At 35.5% G+C, this 20,480-nt stretch overlaps 3 pseudogenes; 1 reads left to right on the forward strand and 2 right to left on the reverse strand.

The window, feature by feature from the left end:
• LOC120138790 overlaps nucleotides 1-12,050 on the reverse strand; it is a 28,419-nt pseudogene extending 16,369 nt beyond the window's left edge.
• Nucleotides 12,051-14,368: 2,318 nt separating this feature from the next.
• LOC120138758 lies at nucleotides 14,369-14,789 on the reverse strand (annotated as a pseudogene).
• Nucleotides 14,790-18,135: 3,346 nt separating this feature from the next.
• Nucleotides 18,136-20,064, forward strand: LOC120138730 (annotated as a pseudogene).
• Nucleotides 20,065-20,480: the final 416 nt, after the last annotated feature.

A 20,480-nucleotide genomic window follows, 5' to 3' on the forward strand; every position in this document is an offset into this window, starting at 1 on the left:
CCCTGATAATGCCATAAATCTGGTATGTTTATGCTCTGAAATAACCTCGAAAAATCCTCATCCCAAAGACACCACAAGTCGCCTGCAGAACCAACAGCAGGAATCGTGCTACTTCCTCTCAGCAAATTAGCACCTAACTTCCTCCTCAAACCACTTCAATAAACACTAAGTTTAGTTTCCTGCAAAAGCAAAATGGACGGTTTTTCTCTGGAAACCAGCCTAGCCATAACTCTGATTTTTTCTCTTTTCCCAAGCCCCCTAACATTCCAAGTAATAATTTTTAAATTTGACACTTGATAAAGATATCAAAAACCACCACCAACTATCCAAAAGAAATGACCAGGAATCATTCCGAGACCCATTGAACTACATCTTGAAAATCTCATCTTCCAAAGATTGTTAGCCCCCTTTAAAGGAAATTCCCAGCATGTCACAAACCTCCCTAGTAGCAGCAGCTTCCATCCTCGCTTCAACAAAATCATGAGAAGGCTGAGATTGGACTCTGACTTGCTCCAAAGAATCCCTGACCATACTAGTAATCACCCTTCTATAAACTCTGTCATAAAAGTCTATCGCAACTTCATGATCCGAGCACACTTCCCGAAAGAGAAGGTGCCACTCTAAACCTTCTCTGGTTTATTGATAAAACAGGACATAGAGCTTGACCAGGATTAGCTGAAGAAGCCATATATTCCTTATCTAAGGTCGAGCCAACCAAAATATCACCTGCACTGGTTCCATCTCGTAACGCCGATTGAGCCACAAACACACAATCCCCATGGCAAACTCCCTGCCCTCCAGACTGCTCGAAAACCTGGTGGATATCCTGTTCTCCATGATATAAATCCTCCGCCTCCCTTAAATTAAAATTCCCGTGCCCAGAAGCATCTTCTGCCACTTGCAAAGGAGAAGCTAGAATGGAATTGGGCTGAACATCAATCCTAATTTGATTAAACTCCGGCCCAGGAGAAAGAAGATCCCTCGAAAAGGCCGAAGACTCAACTTCCTCCGGCTGGACATTTTCAACAGGGAAATTAGAATCTCCCATACCCTGACCCACGTGATTTTCCACTAGAGAAGTCTTGTTTTCTAAAAAACCTGACAGCCACAATGTGAAGAAATTTCTTTTGACTTACTCGAGGTGGTATGTCTCCCACTAACTCCAATAATGCCACAATTCTGACCATTATTCAACCAGGAAAAGACTTTAGTTCTAGAATTCTCTGCTGAGTAAATATTAACTGCTGTCGGCCTAGGTACGCGGGCCACCACCGACTCTGAAAAATTTGAAAATTTTCCCTCCTTCCTCCCCCCTGCAGCTCTGGATGAAACACCACAGACCCCATGGCGATCTTAACTACAAACGATCTACCATACGAACAAACAGAAGTTGAATCTGGTACATCAAAAGGACTCTCCACCCTAAGCAAGACTTTTGCCTACGAAAGATCAGATCTGTTCTTAGATTCTTCCTTCAAACAAACAAACCTTCCCCAAAACCCAGTAAGTTTTTCCAAAAAAGCTTCATTCCAGCACAGAAGAGGCAAACCACATAAATCAATCTGACACAGCGCCAAAGGAACTAAATCAATTGGAAGAAGAAAGTTTTAACGAACAAAGAAACCTGTGAAAAGTATTGGTATATGTCCGTAATCCGTAAAACAAGCAGAAATCCATGTAATCCAAGAGCAAGGAGAAGTCCAGCATGAACTGCATTAGGTTCCTCGGGCTTGTTATATATTATCCATGTTCTAGACACTTTTCCCTGCAAAAGCTTAAAATGCATTGCATAAGAATCCAAACTAGCAGGCATGCATAAACCAAGCAATATATTAGCACCCAAAAAGAACTGAGCAAGAGAAAAAAATGTAGAGCATTAGCTTTGCAAATTGAAATAAATGAAAACATTCAATTTCAAATTTCAAAAGGTATTGCACTTTCTTAAGATATCATATAAACCTGAAGTGGGGCCAGTCTTAAACCGGAAGCAACAGCATTGTGGAACTCAGGCCATGACTTCAGTTCTTGTATGTTCCTTATGCTTGGATCAAGATTAACCTACCAGCAGGATAATTGTAGAAAATAAGTACAAAAAGGAAAAACACTGTACATATGATGCAAAAGAGATAAATCAGAGGAATGCTTAAAAGGAAGAAGAGTAAGCAGAAGAACAGGATTACAAAAGGTTTCTGTGGCTAAACACAAGACTCTTAACCCAAGCTTCCTACAGCGAAACAATAAATAGAAACTAAATCTTGAATGTGAAGCAATAATTATATTCCAAGTATAATAATATTTTGCTGAAAGCTTTCTAGTTTTAATTTTTAATAGTTGACAATACAGTTGCTCACTCAAAGGGAAACTAGATAGTATATATGATATCTCCCAAAGAACTAAAGCTTGTGAAAAGAAATGAAATAACAAAAGAATTATGAATGGACTTACAGTAGCATTTTGTTGGGCAGGCAACCGCCCTGCTAAAACAAGCTTTGGGACGGTAAAAGCCTGCATAAAGTGGCAAGAGATTCAATCAGTAAACATGTGGCATATATCTTCACGTGATCAATCCAAAAGTAAACGATCAACTGATCAAAATATATGTAAAAACACAAACGAATGAGTACTTCTGTTAATAGAGTATATATAGTTGCTAATGTAAATGCCCCACGGCCAAGAGGAAGAGCAGTAGTCCTCTGTGCAAGCTGCCACAGTTGAGCCTGAACAAACAAAACAACATAGCAACATCAAAGTATGCAATCTGCATTAAGCCATGTGTTCAGAGCAAACTATAGTCATAACATGTCAGACAGAATAGAATACCAAACTAGATCAATCTCATCATGTAAACTGTTTATGTGTATCCTGTAATATTCATGATAAAATCTCAAGGGTATTTTGCAAGCACTATAAAACATTATCACCGTCTACTACAAAAGAAACCCATTATCAAACGAAGGTGGATATTGTTGGCCAATGCATTCAGCATGTTTAAGAATACTGATATAAGAATATATTGATATACATGTGGTAACATACATTGTCATGCCAGTTTATTAGCAAACGATTAAAACTGAAGCTACAATGCACTAGAGGGAGAAAAACTATACAACATTTTTAACCAAGCAATAAAAGAAGAGTACCTGTTGGAGATCCTGATCCGAGGCACTAGGATTAACCGATGTCTGAATAGCCACAGGTCTCGAGGAGCACAGAAGGCGTCTAACCTAGTAGCAGTGACAGTGACAGGTAGGAAAAAAGAAAAATGGATGTTCAAGAATCATATTTCCATTCCCCTCAATAATTAAAGAGAAAAAGAACCATAAGCATGCAACAACTATGAACAACAGACTAAAGATGAATGTGCAAGATTATTTCAGTTTGAGGAAAGGGGAAGAACTTCCTAATTTGATTCCAAATCTAAGGATGTATAAGTGAAGATCATAAACTAGCTACTTCTAAACTCAATATACAGCCTTTGACATCATTGTTTAAAGTGGACCCTAACAGACCTCATTTAACCTTAGATCCCGACCATATCGCAACTGGGTGCAAGAGCTGAATATGTTCTCCATGCCATCTGCTGTTGACCCATCAATGGAATCTGTATCCTCAAGCCTAGTGCTTTCCAGACCATCAGTTTCAGATACTGTTGAAGGAATTGTCACATGATGCAAGTGTAGCATGTAAGGAGTAGAGATACAGACCAAATTCACATTAGTTTGTGTTTCAAGTTCCTTAGATTTGCAAGAACGTGTTAAACAAGACAAAGCCAAGTCCTCGCGACCAACAAGTACATATGCAGCTGCAGGCCAATAAGCAGGAGGAGATTCCCGACACTTATCCAAAGCCTGAGAAGCAAATCCACAAACAATCATGATTCATGACTAAAAATGAAGAAGGGAAGAACAGTTATCGGAAAAGATGCAAAAAAAAAAAATAACCAACAGCTTCTACAGTGACAGATTTTAAGAGTTTTAACCCCTCTTAAGTTCTCATTAGAAACAACTCTTTTAGTGAGTGAACGGTAAAAGGTACAGAAATTCTGCTAACATCCCTTCAAGGGAGGCATTGAGGTGTCTTCTTTTAAGTAACAGGGCAATGGAACATCATAAAAGGACAACAATTTTTCATAATGGGGGGAGCACAATGGTAAACAAAAAGGTGTCTTCTTTTATATAACAGGGGAATGAAACATCATAAAAAGGACAACAAATTTTTCATAATGGAGGGAGCAATATGGTAAGCAGAAACACAACGAAAAAAATAAGAGAAGCATCTTCATTGCTGAGAATGAATAATAAATCTGTTTAGTATGTAAAACATATTAACATACAAAGACCAGAATGAATACCATCAGTATCTAGCCATAATCATCGGTAACATTTATATTTAACGATGCTATAACTAACCTAATATTCCTTTCATGTTATAATGTTACAGACATAGGAATAAAATCACTATATCTTCAAGATTAGTCAAAATATTTGATTAAAAGATTACATGCATTATGAGCTACTGAATCTTACATGTCGAAGAGGAAGAGATACACCAGAAGGCAAAGAATCTAACTCTTTTAATCCAAATTTCTCCCCAACCATTGCCAACACTGTGACTTCCTCATTGGAGCAAAATGATCCAGAGGCAATATTGCAGCTAACACCAGATGAAAGCTTTTTTCCTATGATTTTGGCACCACATAGTAAACTGTAAAAAGATACAATCTTACGAGCCCAGCTCACCACAGAACTTCCATCTTTACAAACTACAAGGGGAAGATTGTTAATATTATCAGGAGTACACCCACGTTGCAAACAATTTTCTAGCCATTTGAATAAGCTGAAAGGAGCCTTGCTGGACAAACAATCTGTGGCCATCCTGAATGTCTTGCAAAGGGCAGGAAAATCACGAATATAATGATCCAAATAGAACTCTTCACCCAAGAATTTTGCAACATCACACAACAGAATTGCCAAAAGCTCCAAATCCCTTTTTAAGGAAATTCATACCAAAAAGAATAAAATGAGAACTGTATTTTAGCAAACTGTTGAAGTAAATCTAAAAGAAACAACCATAGGCAGTAAATATGAATAGCCATTGCATTATTGCCAACTTGCAAACTCCCAAACTTATCCAGTCCTAATAACTTAAAAACCTGCATTGCCTATCCTCACTATCATATTCATGACAGGAATCTTGCAATTCAAAATGTGAAAAAATTACAAATGCTTTAGAGGATAAATCGTGATCCCTCTCATATGGACTCTTGTCGAATATCATATGGCTATTAGTACATCATTCAGGGGATAAATACCTTGTAGTATTTTGACTTTTTTCATGAAACAGAACTGAAGAAACTACATTGGAAAAGGTACCAGCAAGACAAAAGAAAAGGCAGAACAAAGAATAAACAACAGACGGAAAGATTAATAGCAAAATGTCTTTAGAACCTAAAGCATGTGAAGAGAACATGGATATGATTTTTATTTACCTTCTCCGAAGATTATTCATTTTCAAACTTTCATAAACTGCATGCAGAGAGTTCAAACTCCCCCAATAAATCAGAGTAAAATGATTTTTCTGAACTTTTTGTTCCATCTATACTTGATATCATTGAATCCAATCCTATCCTGTCAAGTGTGACGTCAGAAGACAATCCAATCATAGAATTTATTTTGCAGTAGTTCCTGTGAAATTTGCTATCAAGAAGAAACCCCCAAGATGATTTTGGAATCTCTTGAGACACTACAGATGACTTCTTGCACATTTGCATGATAGTATCACAAAAAGAATTCCATTCAGAATCAACAGTAGAATTAGCCTCTGACAAATAGCCAGATTCATTATCACCCCAAAGAAGAATAAGAAAATGGTTATAGAAACTTGGACTGAGCCCTTCAGCCATTGCTGTTATACAATCATTTGCCAATGATGATGATGGGTTTCTACGTAGTGCGCATCGAAAAATCTGGACATACATGGCAAATAAAAATTGTTAAAACTCATAACTGAGATAAAAGCAAGAAACTTTGATAGACTGCAATATTATAGGAAACTAATTCAAGGGCTACCTAGATTCTCTTAAAACTTCTGCATGCAATATTATAGGAAAAGGAAAGTGACCAATTGAATAACAAGAGTAGAGAAACTGAACTAATAAACTGAGAGAATGGAGTTATAATACCTTTCGACTATTTACTTTCAAATTAATACGCGCCTCAACAGCATCAGCCAATCCTACAATCTTCAGGTCCTGGGAAATGGATGCTGCTTTTGAGAATCCCAAATTGCAAGAGATACTTCCTTTGCCCAAAGATGAAGGAAGCAGAAACCTGCAAAGGCATTGCTTCCCTGACTGCATTTACATCAGATGTAGATTATCAGACGAAAAGTGAACAGTCAATCAACCGTTTATTGACATTCTGTTAGGAATAGAGAGAACATAATCAAAGGATTAAAGATGAAAGCAGAAAAAATTATAAAATGATCAACTTTCCTTAGACTTCAGAGTCAATGACATATGTATATCTAGGCCTTACCTACTTTACAAAATTTGTACAAGACTTGGTGAAAAAGGGGATCTTAAAGCAAGACTAGTTATATATATTTTTTTATAGAAGTAAGAGGCCTCATTAAAAACCTCCCTCTTAGTTGGCTCTTGAAAAGAGGCAACTAGCGGAAGGAGGAAAAGAGAACCTCAGTTTATTGATAAGTCAATAATTACATAAGAGTACACCATTACACTTTAAACAACCATAAACAACAAAACCCAATTAGTACATCTAAAAAACCCAAAACATTCATCCAATCCCCTCCTTAGCTAATTTATCTGCCTCCCAATTACAGCTCCTAGGAATCAGTCTAACAATAATCTCCCTTGCAGAAACTAAGGCCCCAATTTCCCCAACCAAAGAACTGAAAAACGAAGGAGCAGAAAACGGCAACAAAATCCAGTCAACTGCAGATTTGCAATCACTCTCTATGATCAGTCTTCCCTTCAATGCCCAGGAAGATGAAAGAAAAAAATCAATGCCTTTTTTAATGGCTTTCAACTCAGCTAAAGGAGGAGGACCTAGACCAACACCATTAGAGAAAGTGGCTAAAGTACTTCTATTAGATTCTTTCAAAATTCCTCCGATTCCACCCTGCAGCCCATCACTTTTTACCGCCCCATCCACATTAAATTTAAAAAAAATCAGCTGGTGGAGGAAGCCAGCACTGGACCTTTTTCTTAAAGGTTCGACTCGGAATCCTGTCTGCAAGCAAGGGGTCCCCAACTAGTAAATCAGCCTGAATAAGAACATGAGGGAAATTAGCTAGAAACCATTTAGCCAGCCTAAATCTAGAAAAGAAGAAGAGAGAAGAACTGTCAAGTTTCCATTTATCAAACACCACCGAATTCCTAGCCTTCCATATTGACCACAAAACAACTCCCGGGATAAACTTCCAAATTGAAGAATAAGCCCTTAAATCAGACCAAGAACTAAGCAGGGAAGAGGGGTCTTGAGGCAGAACTGAAGAGATGTCCCATAACCTTAGGAATTTATTCCACAGCTCCCCTGCAACAGAGCATGTAATGAAAATGTGGTGAATGGTTTCTTCATGCTTATGACATAATGGGCAAAGAACATCTTCCAAGGGAACCCCCTTTTCTTCAACTCCACTCTAACTGCCAGTTTTTTATGAGAGATCTGCCAAAGAAAGGTTTCGACTCTGGGAGGAGCCAAACCTGACCACACCCACTTGTTCCAATCGAAAGTACCTCCAGATTTACATGATAAAGTCAGCCTGCAAGACTTAGCCGAGAACAAACCATCACCCTTCCCCGACCATGCAAGGAAGTCATCCACTGAATAGGACAAAACTATATTATCGAGCAAAGACATTAAAGCAACCCACTGATCCAATTCCCAGTCGCATAAATTTCTCCTAGACTGAATGATCCAAACCCAGTCATTATTTTCAAAGCAACCAAAATCAGTCACTTTACCCCATTTATTGTTAGATAAAGCAAAAATCCTGGGGAATTGGTTTTTTTAGGTTGAATCATTAACCCAAACATCATTCCAGAAGGACATCGACTTACCATTCCCCACTTGCATCTTCGAATTAGACCTCAAACACTCTCCTATCTCGTCATTTTTCAAATAGTTATTAACAATACCTTTCCAAATCCATGAATCTAGAGGATAAACTAGCTATATACATATCACACTATATAATTAGTTAGGCATTAAGAAACTGATTTATATAGGAGTTCCGTTGTCCCTTTTTCATCAGAAGCCATACTTCTTCAAATCTAAATGGCCATATTCAAGTTTGGAACCAAGTCAGGCCCTTGACATGCTTATCTACACTAGATCTCTCACCACCCTTTATCCATAGAGATGACCATAGGAGTCAAATTTCATATCAGCTGCTTTTCAAGAACTCACATTAAAAGGGTTGAAAACCAAGTGCCGCTGCATAATCCCACATGGCACACAAACACCAGTGGTTGCTTTGAGGAACATATTTTAACAGCATGCTATATGGATCAATGTGCTAGAAAGGTCAAGACAAGAAAGTAAGATGAACTTCCAAATGGAAAAGACATCCGGAAAAAATTGGAAAGTCTATATCATTTTTTTGGGGGGGGAGTAACAACTAACTGCAAGTCAGCATGACAGCAGAAACTGCAAAGAGATCACGACAGAACCCTAAAATATCAACAATACGTAGGGTGCAAGAGACCCCCAAAAAAGGTAGAAGTGTATAAAAGGAATTAAGAACTGGATATAAAAATAATTATTTAAAGGGAAGAACTTACATAAAGCAATAATATGTTTTCTGGAGACAAAACAATTATGTCTGTATATGGAAGCAATCCCACCTTCACACTGGGGAAGAAAATCAAAGTAAATCATCACAAAGAACTTAAGAAAATCAGCCACTTAGAATCAAAAAAGAATATATATGTAGCAATACCTGGGTTGCGTCACAATGACAGGAGCAGCAGCAATTGCAGGTATGCTCCAGCTCATATCAGGTTTAACATCATACAGAATCTCGTTATTTATTTCAACAGACTGAAGCCTTAAAGAAAGTAACTTTTTTTGTTCCAAGAAAAGAAAACAAATTATAGGAGCTGAATCATCATCAGTTGCAAGAAACGCCTGAAAATGTAAGAGGTCAGTAGTTAACAGATAGCTAAATCATCAAGTGCTGGTAAAAAGAACACCATTAAAAATCTTAGACATCAGTGAACTTCAATGAAAAGTTAATGGGATGGGAAGAAATTTTTTTGAGTAAAATAGAAATAACGGAATATTAAAACAACAAGAAGCTCAGCCATTTCCTACTATTAGTATATTTTATGGAATCTGCTACACAGATCATATTGCAACAACAAACTGTACTTCAAGATCGTATCCTCCATAAGCTACATAAAAGAAATGTCCATCTTTATAGCTTCCACGTATGTCTTCTTTGGTCACTCTCCCTCTCTCAGCAAGAATATTCGGTATCGTGCATTAGATGACAACTTTATACATGGATGCATTATAACAGAGACAGACAGTTACATGAATGCAATCCCATAACCATTCATGGGAATTGGAAAACCTGAGAAGTCAAACAGAAGCTCATATATGATATGCTAACCAAAGTTGTCATACCCTCACATCCTTGCAAGGGATTTTCACAAGTTGAACATATGAAATGCACAGTGTTTAGCATATCCAAAGCAATTTGCTACTGAGGATCATAGTACCGATAATGCTATACCGTCCAATTTTTAAAGATACATGGGAGCCTAAAATGCATTAAATGGACTACCATAATAAGAATTTAGGCAACCCAAGCTACGACCAACTTTTCATATCTGAACAGAAAGAAGCAGGTAGGCTAGGCACCTACATATCTAACCCAATTTGATCTTCTATGTTGATCACTGAACCCTTAACTGGATAAAAAATATTAGCTGAAGCTTTCAAGGTGCCTCTTTCTAGATTTAGCAAACAATCATCAAGTGTTATAAACAAAAAAAAAATCCTGAAGCTGTTCAAGAATTTTACAATGCACACCTAATTAACCAACTTGAAAAAATAAAAGGATTAACAAAAATAGCTATTGATAACAGGTTACCAGATAGATAACACTTGTAAAGGGAAAACTAAAAGGGGAAAAAAGGGTCAAGTACTTGGGAAGCAGCTGTTTGAGCACCCTTCCCCTGCCATATTCTACGTAAGCAGAAGCGCTTCGGTAATACACCAGCAGGAATTGTAGCAGATAAACTACCATGTTCCACTTCAAGGCTAGAATTAATTACTTCAGCAACCCAAACTGAATGCTGCATTTTAACTGCAAAGTAACAAAAGCATAAATAAATTATTTAGATAGAGCATACCCACAGTCCTTTAGAAAAAAAATAAGGGAAAAGATTAGACGAACAAAAGTTGAATGCAAAACCTTTGTTATATGATGCCATTAGAGGGATAACATCACTAGTCCAAATTGTTATTTCATCAAAATCCCTCATGTTCAGTTTTCCTCTTTCTTCAATGTAAATTGACTGCAAAATTCAAGTCATACACTATTTTCAACTCTAGATATAAAATCAAAAGGCTTAGAATTCAGAATCAACGTTATTGAATGTACAATTGCATGTATACATAAGCATCTGAAAGAAAGGAACCTATGTGAAATATCAAAATAAGATGCCTTCTATTGCAAACCTGTGGCTCTTCAAGTAGATCTTTCAGAATCAAATGTGATGACAATAAGCTTGATTCTCCCTTAATAAGCTGATTATATGCGGTCAGAAAACTAAAATTGGGATGGGGGCTGTGCCCACTTTCTCTTCTATTACGAATTGTATCATGTGAACCTAGTGATGGGCTTGAATATGGAAAAGGACCACGCAGTACTGAATTTTCTTTAGCCACCTGCTGGAGTAACAGTCCAAACGGAAGAGACCACACAGATATGATGGAACAAGGAAGCGGAATGGATACTACTTCACCTGTTGCACAAAACAAAAGAATTGGGAAAATCAGTTTCATTCTGAATAAGTAATCAGGGTTGAAGTTCAATAAGCTAAAATGAACGCAATAAAACAAGTAACCTTAGAAACGAATAAACCAGTCCAGTAATATGATATTAGCTACTCTCTACTCGAAATAAGCAATAAAATCTTTACTTATGCTCTGCAAAGCAATAGCTAGAAAGAGTTTTTGAAAATAGACTTTCACGAGTTTATCTACAATGCTTACCTGATGTATTGTAGATCGTTATGGAATCAATTAGTAAGACACAAAGAAGAGCTTCGGAATTATCACCCACACGACACCAGCATGCCTAGAATTAAGGTACAAAGTTTGCCAAAGCAAAATTCTTTCAGTAAAAACGAGCAAAATACACCAGTGATGTTATTTTCCATACACCACTGGTAAAGCGTTAAATTTCACGACCCAATGATAATTTAGCATATTTACCTTGATGACTGGAGAAGGTAAAGTGAATCTCTTAAAAATTCTTGAACCAATACTCCAAATTATACTGTTGCGGGCAAGTGAAAAGTTATTAAAATGAACTCAAATGTTGGCCATTTTATCGGTAAATAGAAAAATAGTAACAAGTAGCTAACTTTGATCCAAAACAACTGCTTCAATATTATACAAGGTGAAATTATTTACCGGTTGCCTCGAATAAAGAGCTCGTGGTCGCGGCGGTCACTGAGAGCTGAAGCAAAGGCGTCGTTATCCAAAATATCGTCACGTTGCCTCGAGATTACTGGATCGAAGAGGAAGTAATCGTAATCAACAGTCGACGTATCTGGGGGTTTTCCGTCAAGTGCCTCGGCGATTAATCCAAACGGCTTGAACTCGCCGAGTACGGCTAGTTGGCGAACGCCAACAGGCATTCTTTTGAGGAGTGAGTCGACTCGATGAGAGGATTAGCAATTTTAGTTCAATGAGTGAAAAGAATAAGAACAGAAATGAGTTAGCAAAATGGTTTTACATTTGGAATCGGGGTTTAAGATCTATGAATCCCTCTCCCGCCCTTTTTTGTGATTTTTTTTTCTTATAACCAAAAATATTTAAAACCCTAGAGGTTTTTCTGTTTGGATACAGAGTAATGCAATCCCTAGTTAAGATAGGATCAATCCTGCTCTGTACACTAACTTTTAGCCTAATATTAAAATTAGTCCTTAAATTCATCAAATGCTTACTTTAGTTTTTAATTTTTAAATTATTCTAATCCTTAACGATTTATTTTTGAATTAAAATATTTCTTTATAAAACTATTAATTGATTAACAACTAATTATATTTATGAGTTGAATCATATTGATGTGAGTTGAAATTAGAGGCGAAACTCGAAGTTAAATATATCTTATTATTTTAAAAAAATAATTATATTTAATTCAATATATTAAAAACAAGAGAAAATCGTTTCAGTGACCAAAAATGCCTTACAATATACGATTTTAACCAACTTTTTTTGGATTTGCCAAAATGACCAATAAAATCGCAATGCGATCTCTAATTCGCAACGCGATTTTCAGTATTGCAAATTCGCGTTGCGATAGTGGAAAATCGCGTTGCAATAGTCTACAGTGTCGTTGCTATTTTCCATTTCGCGTTGCGATAGTCTACAGTGTCGTTGCGATTTTCCATTTCGCGTTGCGATAGTGTACAGTGTCGTTGCGATTTTCCATCTCGCGTTGCGATAGTCTACAGTGTCGTTGCGATAGTCTAAAAATATTAAAACATTTTATCATATTAAAACTATATGTATAAGTTTGAATTGAAATGTAGATATCTACAACTCTTTTAATTCTCTTGATAAAATGATAAAATGTTTTAGATATGGATTAAGTGGGAAACATGCTACAAAAATTGCTATATTTTCTTTGAAGTGTTGAGTAATGCTCAATCCCACATAGTATTGGAAACACTATATGGAAGTGTATTTAAGGCTTGGATTTCCCATTTCCTTGTTGAGTGAAAGAGAACAAGGGGGACTCTCGCGCGCCGCCGCCGCCGTCTCGTCTCGGGTCGGGTCGTGGTCGTGGTAATAGTAATAGTAATACGTGTCTTCGACACGTCCGCGCGGATACTATCTTTTTAGAGAAAATTCTTAAGAAATAAAATCTTTTTTAATTTACTTTAGACTATCGCAACGCGAAATGGAAAATAGCAACGACACTGTAGACTATCGCGAAATGGAAAATCGCAACGACACTGTAGACTATCACAACACGAAATGGAAAATCGCGTTGCGATTTTCAACTATCGCAATGCGAAATGCAACGTGAATTTGCGATAGTGGAGATCGCAATGCGAATTAGAGATCGCATTGCGATTTTGTTGGTCATTTTCGTAAATCCAAAAAAAGTTGGTCAAAATCGTATATTATCTGAGATTTTTTATTATCTGAGATTTTTGGTCACTGAGGTTATTTTCTCTAAAAACAATTATATACTCATTTTAAACAAAAATATTAAAATTTTAAAGTCCGTCATTGGTACATATGTATATAATGAATAACATAATATTCTATTAATAAAAAGATATTCATTAAATTAATAATAATTAATTAGAATCCTAATCAAATGATCGCATCAACTTATGTAATCATAATTAATTATATATTTATAAATTTGCTCATTTACCTTTCATATAAAATATTGTCTTCTTTATTTTTTATATACGTATATACATTGGTGACGAAGTTAATTATACTAAAGTAATTGTCTTTTTTATTTATATATTTATAACACTCATTTTTTCTCATTTACCTTTCATATGATCTCTTTATTTATAAAATTGTGTCTTCTTTATTTTTGATGTATGTATATACATTAGTGACAAAGTTATTTCTAAATTAATTGTCTTCTTTATTTATATATTTATAACACTCAATTTTTCTCATTTTATATTTATAAAATAAATTGATTATAACTAAGTGACTAGATTACTTTATTTGTATATTTATAAAAAAATCATTTTATATTTATAAAATAAATTAATTATAACTAAGTGAGTATATTAATTGTTTTCTTTATTTCTGCTGTGTGTATATATATTAGTGAACAAGAAAAACTCATTTTCTAATATTAGAACACACAGAGTCACATATCCATTAAAGATTCAAAGCACAAACGCATAGATAGCTTATACATTACCCAGTTCTTACATAAAAACTGGTTTAGTTCTTCCTTAACCCTAAAAAGCAGTAAAACCATCACAGTTAACAGTTGAAGATCACTAGGAAAACACACCAAGCTAAGCTTATAAGCATTAGCCAGTTCTTCTTTTAAGATATAAACTGGTTTACTTCTCCCTAAAAACCTAAACCAAACAGCTCAGTACGTCTCTGTTAGAGAATCAGCTTCTGGTCCTGAACTTGGACTCGTCGACGGGGATACCTTCATCACCAACACGTTCCCCACCGGACATGTCGGAGTTGCTCAGACCACCTTTGCAACCCATTTCCTAGTACCCTTCTGTCCCTATACCCTATTTGCTGCTTCCTTGTCTCCCACCTTTGTGCCTCATTTCATTAATATAAACAATTCAGAGATATTATCATCAAAACATTGTACTCTCGGGAGAAGTTTCGTTACTGTTAAAGTTTCTATATATATATATATATATACCTTCAGCTAGGTTAAGCTGGGCTTCCAAGCTTTTGCCACGCGCGCGTACCGTCGGGAACCACCTTCTCCCCTTGCCTTGTCCTTGCATCGGGCTCCTCTTTCTCCTTCTGCGGTGCGTTTCTCATTGCTTGATATTGCTCTGACGCCATTGTTTTTGCTTGAGATGTTGCTGCGAATGGTACGGAAATGTTTGAAGAAAGGTCGTAGGGTCGGGGAACGGTGTTAATAATATTATATAGGCGAGGGTGGTGGTGGGTTGATCGATGATGGAACATCGGTTGACGGGATATAGGTTTGGGATTGCCACATCGAGGGGTTGTCTGGCGAGATAAGGATACAGGTTGTGATCCACGTAAGGTCACCATGGGCCATTGAGATGACACTAGTAAATTTTCAGCCATGATGTTCGTGCATGGTAAACTTTGGGAGACTCTTTAGACTCATGGGTCATGACACGTTTTATCTCTGGTTTAAGGTATAAAATAAACTATTAACATTTGATACCGTACATTGTTTTTAAAATGAAACTAAATTATAATATTAGATATAATTTTTTAAAAATAATAATTAAATAATAAAAATAACAATTAAAATATTAAACGTATAGTTTTTTTAAAATTTAATTAGTAAAATCCTAACTTCCAAAGTACATGATTACTAAATCAAAATTATTGTCCGATGAATAGAACAGTTCAAGATCTATGATCTTATATAGATGTCTCATGAGTATGACCTTATCAACAACAGTCAAAATTACTAAATCAACTTTCATTATATATATATAATAAGAGAAAGCCCATCAATTATCAAACAGCTAAGTCAAACCTTATAGTGCAATTATTCAATTATACCATTTACCTAATGCATGCAGCCTCGTCAATTAAGAAAAAATAATAATAACACAGTCATAGTTTGATTAGATAAAACCAGTTAATAACTTTTTAAAATGGTATAATGATTGTAAGATAATATATATTTATAATTTTTTTGTTATTGACAACGTACACACTATATATGCATCAGCTCGAATTCATATCGTTTAAAAATAACAATATTTTATTTTATCACTTATATCACTTAATGAATTCAAGTTAATAACTTACCTATAATATTCATACATGACAGAATTAAACATATATACTAAAAGAGATGATACCTTAATCATATATAATACGCGCACACTTTATTGCTTTTGAAATGCTGGCTTAGTTTGACCAATTTTTGGAATAATTCCCCCTTTGTATGAAGTCAAACAATAAGGCTTTTTATTCTTGAGCCGGTATTTATATAGTACTAAATCAAATATTGTTAATGTTCTTAACTAATTGTCACACGACCTTATCAACGACGATTAAGAGCATCATTGAACTTTCATTTTCGTACATGTTTCTAGGCCGGTTCTTGCTTTTTAATTTTAATAATTAAAATAATAGGCTATGGTCGTTTTCGTTTTTTTATTATTTTATTAAGTATAATGATTTGCAAAACATTATGAATATTTCCATATTTCAACCATGTTTTTTTTTATTAAATTCAAGTTTGAACAGAATCTGTCTCAAATTGTGTTGGGTCTTTGGGAATGCGAAACACGTGGTGCATGCATGCAACATGGCCATTAAGATCGAACCCTATGGTCATGTTCCAATTTTCACATGCTAAACCTTTTTTAACCAAACGTGATAACAGAAAAATAAATTTTAATTATTATTGAGATGTTTATTTTTTAAGAACAAATAATATAATCTTGAACTTATTTTGTATTCTTTTAAATTAAATAAATAATCTAATTTTTAAATTAATAAGAATCGATATTCACCATTATAATATTTACATGATAATCAATAATATTAATGTTATAATTAAGAGTAGAAGATGACATGACATGATGACTTAATTTATTCTTTTAGAAACTTTAAGGCTTGATTAATTTGTATAAACATTATTTTTTATTTGCACCCAATTATTAAAGATTTGACTATGTATTATATATGATGTTTCTTTGTATATCTAATTGTTTTACTGTAAACACGTGACATTGAAAAAGTATTTGAAGACAAGTAAGAACATAGAGAAACAAAGAGTATAAAAGTATGTTCGTCCGAATAAGAGAAAAAAATACAGAGAGATACTTTATTATTCAAATTATAAATCATCATATTTAAATGAGATATATTATAATATTACTCAAGAGTGAAAGATAAATTTACATTGAAGTAAAGTCCTACAATTTTCTCAATTTAAATTTACATGTTAGTAAAATTCCATGAATTATTCTTATTATCTTTTATTTTATTTTTAATAATTAATGCCCATCTTAATTAAAAGAATATTTTCGTATTGTTGTTAGGGATAGTAAAAAAACCAAACCCATCGGGAAAAATCGAAAACCGAATTAAATGGGTCGGGTTCGGGGATGATAAACGGGGATGGGGAAAAACTGATTTTTTTAAACGGAGACGGGTTTGGTAATCCCCGCCCCAATTACCCGAATACCAGGCCCGATAAATATTAAATATATATATAATATTAATAAATTTAAATTAAATTAATATATATATATAAAGTAGATTAGGCGGGTATTTAAACGGGTAATTTTCACCGCGGTTATCCCCGCGGTGAAAATTATCCGTTTAAATAACTGTTTATGCTAAACGGGGATACCCGTTTCCTCGCGGTTTTCCCCAATTACCCGATGGGATCCCCGTTTAAATCTTCGCGGTTTTTTAAACGGTGACGAGTATGAATTTTTTTAAACGGGGACGGGGGCAATCCCCGACCCGAAACCGTCTGTTGCCATCCCTAATTGTTGTTTATTCCCAACAACAAATTTGCTTATTTATACTTCTATACATGTACTAACATTAACATTTTTTAAAAAATACTATGTATTCCAATTTATAAAAAAAACCATTCGACTGTGTTATTAATTTGATTTATATTATTATATCAAAATAATAGAGGAATTCAATTATTGATACTATAAGTAGGATTAAAATTTAAATGTGTGAAGAGTATAAGGGTCAAAAGCATAATTAGATTAAAAATTTTAACTTGGTTACACACCTTTTTTAGATAATAACTTGGTTACACACTTAAAATAACTACAAACGTGTATCAATTTATGTTGGTTCAAGTGATAATCAATTTAATATCACTTAAGTAAGGTCTTGAATTTAAATAATTGTGTATAAAAAAATTATTGTTAGAAGATTTATCCACCAATTTCATGTGTGCTACGTTCGTTCAAGTCGGTTGGTTCACTCAAAATAATTATATTTATAGATAGTAGATTACTGAATTTTTTTAGTCAATGATGTATTAACATCACGCGCCATCACAAAAAGAAAAGGCTTTTGACTTTATCTCCCAAAGTAAGTTCAAATTTAGTCCAACACCGACTCGAAAACGGCACCGTTTCATCCATCTTCTCGCGTATATAAACATTATAAAATGGATTCTCAAAACACGTTCAGTTTCAGGAGGTGGGAATTTAGTTATTTGGACGCTTTCTCTCCCTCTTTCCGCTCTATCCAAACAGAAGAGAAGAAAGGAAAGGAAAATGCCTTTGTCTCTACTGATGCCGACGTCTCCCATTTTCTCGCAAAAGAAGCTCCCTTCAATATACTGCAAATCGGACGGTTCATCTTTCCATTCATCTCCTCGGATCAACGGTTCTCAAGCGCCATCGTCTCCGTTATCCATTTCGTTATCACCCACGAAATCACCTCGTCAACTCTCGTCGACCTCCTTAACAACATCGCAATCGCCTTTTTCGCCGTTGAAATATCCGTTGTCGATTTGCGTCCCGAAGATACAGCTACCATTCGGAGCCGATGCGAAGCCATCTTTGGTGAAGGGGAAGAGGCCGGGGAGGATAGAGATACCGACGTCAATGGAGATTCAGCTGGGATTCTCGGCGGGGACGCCTATAGGAGATGAGGAGGTGCGGGTGGAAGCGGAAGGATATTCTGTTTATTGCAAGAGAGGGAGAAGAGGGAAAATGGAAGATCGTTACTCTGCTGCCGTTGATCTTGACGGAGATCCCAAACAGGTATTTTCCCCCTCTAATTTTCTTCTTTGAATCAAATTTTCTCTATCATTTTCACATAAAATGCATAGTTTAAGGTTGAAGCTACGAACTAGTTCAAAACTTCGGGATTTTGTTATAAAAAAGTTGAAATTCAATTATTAACTTTTTGGAGGGACTAACAATGTGTTTTCCCATAATCTTTGCGTGATTGGAATTTTAGAGGTTTGATTTTTCTTTTTCCTTTTGCAGGCTTTCTTTGGTGTTTATGATGGGCATGGAGGTTCAAAGGCAGCGGAATTCGTGGCAAAGAATTTAGATAAGAAGGTAATGGCAGAGGTATCAAAAACAGGGGAAGATGCCGCCATTGATCATGCAATTGGAGAGGCATATTTAACCACCGATACGGATGTGCTCAAGGAAGATCTGAGTGGTGGTACTTGCTGTGTTACGGCAATGATTCGTAAAGGCAATCTTTTCGTATCGAATGCAGGCGATTGTCGTGCCGTTTTGTGCCAAAACGGTGTAGCAGAGGCTCTAACGTCCGATCATCATCCTTCGAGGCAAGACGAGAAAGATAGAATTGAAGCTTTGGTAAACAAACAATTTCCCTTGGTTCATCTTTAGCTCAAATTCAATGCAATGTAGATAAAAGGAATTATAACCTGATGTTTAATTTTGTAGGGTGGCTATGTGGATCGTTGCCACGGTGTTTGGAGAATTCAAGGTTCTTTAGCTGTTTCAAGATCAATTGGTGATAAACATCTTAAACAATGGGTAATTGCCGAACCCGAAACAAAGATGTTAGAAATTAACCCCGAATGTGAGTTTTGATCCTTGCCTCGGATGGTCTTTGGAATAAGGTAATATTTCTTTCCGATGCACTCTTGTGCAATCCTTTTATATTTATCATCGACTTAATAAATTTTCTTTTTCATTGTTTTGTGATAGTTTACTTATTATTTCGTAACAACCTTAGATCGAAATTGTTTTCGAACCCCATTGCGTAATGTTGAGTTGAGCATTGGTTTCTGTTCCTTTTCAGGTTACTAATCAAGAGGCGGTCGATTTAGTTCGGCCTTTCTGCGTCGGCCTCGATAATCCTAACCCGTTCTTGGCTTGCAAGAAACTGGCTGAATTATCATCATGGAGAGGCTCATTCGACGACATTAGTTTGATCATAATTCAGCTACAACATTTCGTTTCTGGACTCATCGAGGAAAAAAAGAATCCGATTAAATTCGATTGTCCGGAGAATCGAATCTCTCACCGTTATCAAAAGCTAGAAGAGATCTCTTAGACCAGTTACTACACTTGGAAATATACTTCATCCGTTTATCCTACATAAAACTACAGGAACCAGTGGCTCTTGACATGGGACAGACATTGCAATGTGTTTGTTGCAGATGCAGGTTCACGTTAGGGTCCAATGGGTTCCCACTGTAATTATTTCATGAGGAATCATCAAATAAGTTTTGAAAAGTTTTTTGAAGACAGATATTGGAGCACTCGTAGCAGCTGTTTTGATGGTCAACCCTACAATTTGACATTTTGATTGAAGTAATTCATATCACATCGCATGTCTTTTGTCTATTATTGATATATACCGTAAATCCATCCAGGTTTATATTATTGATGGTTAAATCAGCCGATTAATGGTTGCTGTACCTACATGTTAATCATGAGCAAATATTGGTAAACCAATAGATCCAACATAATATATATTCTAAAATTCTAAAATTTTGATGTTTTAAAATGGTGTCAATTAAATATATAATGTATTGGTAAGCAACATCATTTTAATTTTAGTTGA

The sequence above is a fragment of the Hibiscus syriacus genome, unplaced genomic scaffold (assembly GCF_006381635.1).
Source record: "Hibiscus syriacus cultivar Baekdansim isolate YM2019G1 unplaced genomic scaffold, ASM638163v2 tig00110705_pilon, whole genome shotgun sequence".
Lineage (NCBI taxonomy): Eukaryota > Viridiplantae > Streptophyta > Magnoliopsida > Malvales > Malvaceae > Hibiscus > Hibiscus syriacus.